This window comes from Olea europaea, chromosome 7 (assembly GCF_002742605.1).
Source record: "Olea europaea var. sylvestris chromosome 7, O_europaea_v1, whole genome shotgun sequence".
Taxonomy (NCBI): Eukaryota; Viridiplantae; Streptophyta; class Magnoliopsida; order Lamiales; family Oleaceae; genus Olea; species Olea europaea.
In genome coordinates this window covers 18,484,509-18,488,699 of record NC_036243.1, presented here as the reverse complement: position 1 = coordinate 18,488,699, position 4,191 = coordinate 18,484,509, and the positions used below count along the sequence as shown (strand labels likewise).

The 4,191-nt window shown below is 34.6% G+C and overlaps 1 long non-coding RNA gene across 1 annotated transcript; it reads right to left on the bottom strand.

The window, feature by feature from the left end:
* Window positions 1-337: 337 nt before the first annotated feature.
* Window positions 338-3,942, bottom strand: LOC111397260. Its single transcript, XR_002703207.1, has 2 exons — window positions 3,901-3,942; window positions 338-655 (listed from the first exon to the last, which is right to left on the bottom strand). It is a non-coding gene; the product is annotated as an uncharacterized LOC111397260 (long non-coding RNA).
* Between the last annotated feature and the right edge of the window lie 249 nt (window positions 3,943-4,191).

Genomic DNA, 4,191 nt, shown 5'->3' with positions numbered 1-4,191 from the left:
AAAGTACTTTCATAAAATTACCCAAATAAGTTTAAAAGTAGCTTTTTAATTTTATAAATAACAATTGACATTTTAAAATCCCTACCCACTAGCCCATGATGAACTAAAATATTTTAAAATGGAGGTATGACCAGAAATGATTGTTAGTTGGAGCATCATGCCAATGAAAAGTCAACTGCTAAACACCTAGATTAAAGATAAATGTTGTGTCCCCTCTTCTGGACCTTACCAATGGCTGCATGAATGGGATAAAACCAATAATTTGAGCATAGAAAGGAGCCTTATGTCCTTGAATTAGGATTCTATAGAGACAAATATCATGATGACATAACATAGCAAAACGAGATCATGTCAAAGATAGTTGCTTCCTCAGAGTAAAGAAAAGACACTTTTTCACATCAAGAGAAAGCAAACCAAACCGGTCAACATTTTAGTTTAACTACCACAAGAAACATAATGCTGACTCTAAAAGACAACAGTGTCCAACATAGTTGCCAAAGTCTGAATAATGTTTGAAGACATCAAGTTCTAGACATGCTCCTCGATATGCTTCTTTGCGTCTTGCCTTTCCTCATTAGCAACAGTTAGCATTTCTGGCGGCAACTCATCTTCTTCCTGAATTGCTGTTATATTTGATTAGTAAAGTAAGCATCTCCTGCACAAGTGATGCCAAAAATTTCGACTTGCTTCAATTAGAACAGAGAGGAAAAGAAATCATGTTATGTTCAAAGTTTTATTTGGTCATAACATGGGAACCTCCCAAAAATATCATCTTTAGAAAAAAAAAACAAACAGCTGTCGCGGAAATACGTTAACTAATATAATATATACAGTTCGTGACGACATAATCCCTGATAAATATTAAGGATCCTCGATGTCCAATCAACATCTTCAGTAGCTACTTCACAACAAAGAAGCTACATTTATGCGACAAGTAAATGCGCTCAGAAAGATATCTGAATATTTATCGAAGTAGAATATAAGAAGTGCTAAAGTTAATCAAACGCCATTATTTTCCAAATCTCATCTCTCAAGAGTAACCAAAAATGTAACAACATAAAGCTAATCATAGTCTCATAACAAATTGTGAAGGCTTGTTTTTTTAACTAAGAATACAAGCCTCTGGAAGGTCCATAGTCCATACTGGTAATAGAATGAAACCTCAAAGCATCGCCATTGCATTTCAGAATCCACCATCCTCACATGGTGGATCTGCAATATAACAAAGTCTGGAATTTCAGGAAAAAATGTCCCAGTAAAACTTGTGCACTAGAAAGAGCCGGACTGCAATTCGAATTATATCAACAAATTTCCCACTGTGCTAGAAGAAAAACACAATTTCAGTACAAATACCCAAAGGACGCAGAAAACAATAGCTAATGCATTTGCTTTAGAGGGAAGCCATAATCGTAATAACACTTCTTCCACCTGACCATTTATTAATGACTGATGTAGGAGCTAACCAGTTTCTAAAAGTTCAATCACTTATTAATACATATAAAATTCTCAGTATATTTTATATAAAGGGGACTTTAGAAAAGTATTTTATATTCATAGTTAGTTAAAGAATTAATGTATATAGTCCAAGCAGGTTATTATAAAATGTTCACATGTGAATATCATATCAAAAAAATTTATTTTTAACTTAAACTATGGGAATATTTTAATGTCAGCCATATTCCATTCAAGCCTTTGGCAACAGCTAAACACTTATACACGGTCCATGTTTGCCATTAAGCACAGGTAGCTCAGGGGAATATGCCACAGGTTGAACCTCAAAGCATGGCATGAAAACAGGAAGTCAAATTATTTACAAAAATTCTGTTGGGTCAAGGCCAGCAATGTTGGGGGGAACCATCAAACCTGACAACAGAAATTATTTCTTTTTTTCATACGTCCATGGCAACCAGCTAGAACATAGTCCCAGCAGCAACCACAAAACGTCAGACCCGGGCAAATCCCAATATACCTGAACTGTCAGCTCATTTGTTTTGGTATGGGCGTCAAACTGCCGAAGAGTCCATCTGTCTGTTCATTTCTTCTTGTGAAGATTAAAGAGCATCTTCTCCTCAAGTTCATTCTTCCTGTAGTCTATGTTAAGACTTGGGGTTCCATCTAAAAAGGTCAATCTTGTTAAGAGGAGTATCCCAAAACCGTATAAGTTGGCCTATATTTTCATCTTTTATCGAAGTGAAATTTTTATCCTTTAACATGCCTCCACAAGATAGTGACTCATTTGATTAGACCAATCTTGAAATTCGTACGATCATTTATTGAGATTTAATTGGATCAAATCGAGTATTAGAGTTTAATGAACTCTGATACCATGTTTCAATGATAAGCAGATTTCTTTTATTCCACCTTGTGTAATTACATTGAATAAGTTACATATAAATAGGAGGACTATACAACCAAATTTAAGCTATACAAAATTGGTGCCAAGAATTGTGGTTGACCCCTTGATTAGGGGAATTTACGCTGAGTTTCCTATTTTAATTTATAACAGCTCATGCCAACAGTTTATGGCTATAATAATGCCGGTTCAAACAATGAATCAAAGCCTGTGCAGCTGCCTTCGCAGCTGCAATAAGCATCTTATTGTGTGTCCTAAGTGGGTAACATTAAAGAAACCGAAGTTGGGGATATTGAGTTCAGTTTTGGATCGGTTATCTTGAGGCGTGTGATTGTTGGATTTCATACTGAGCCCTAAAAATACCATTGGTGATCAAGTCTTCCGCTACACATACAATATGAAATGGCAACTGAGGACGCTAGAGATACACAGATCTAAATAAAAATTGACTGAACAGTGAACAATTGATAGTGGGAAAATTAAGTAGCAGACTTTCCAACTGTCTGTGTATGTCATAAATTCATTTCTCCAGCCAAACTGAGTAGTGTCAACAAAAGTGTGAGGATAAAACCCTAATATTTACTTTTTCCAACAACTTACCCTACCTTGTGGCTATTGGCCAATATCAAACGCCGCTCCGGTCACCAGCCACAATAGAAGACAGTAATATATAAAAAAATAAAAAAATGTGTACATCAGAAGCACATGGTTTCTTGGAATACCTAACTAGATAATACCATTAGAAATAAAAGATACCAATAATGGTTATATGGCAGAACACATATGACGTCTTCTATCAAGTTGCCTTATGATTTACTTAACAATGCTCTCAACCTCACATGGTATCATTTTTAACAAGAAAAAGCAGAGAAAAATATATGAAATGCTCAACCACAAAAAGATGGATATAACCCAAAAACAAAAATGTACAAGAATATACCTTCTTAAGCACAAGGTTATAAAATTAAAATTTGGTTGACAATAGAAAACCAAAATTTCACAAAATCTCAGTCTCCTTCTCTTATTAGTTGTACCTCATGATTTTTTACATACTTAACATTCTGGTCTAACAGACCAAAGGTAAAATAGATAACAATAAGACAAATTTTTGAATTTGTAATTACTTGTTACCTTCATTTAACAGCATCACTCGGTTCTTTTCTGGTTTAATAGAATCATGGAATTATTGATAATCAATCCCATGGTGCAATATTGTCAATTCCAAAAAAATGATCAAAGGTAAATAACCAGGTTCAGTAAATAGTGGCTAAGGGTAGAATGGAAATGACTTCTTGAAAGAATATAATAAACAAAATAAAAAGGCTGCGAAAATTTGTACAATATTTTTTCACGAAAAGCAGACATGAGATATGAAATCCATCCTTTGACTAAGATTTCAAATAGCGGTTGCGAATTCAAGTTGTATCATTGAAGATGTAAAAAATTCCAAGTGCAAGAACAGGTAACTATAGATTGAATATTCAATGATACAGAAAGTAACATCACAAGTTGGAGCAGTGCAGAATTAATGACGATGGAGTACCAACCTGCTGAGTATTGATGTCAGTGCCAAAAAGCCAACACCCAAANATCAAAGAGAACATAATGAAAGCGGAAGCGTACCTTGATCCATAAATTGTAATTGATTTTGTTCGGGTTATGATCTTCCAACTATAACGTGATTTCCTTTGAAATTCTTGAAAAACTCTCTGTTGATGGGGATCCAGAGAATCTAGAAAATTTCATGTGCAGTTGGGGACCATGACCCCATGATAAATAACTGCAGGTAGTTATCATTTTTTATTTGTTTTAAATTGACCCCTCATCAATTTAAAACA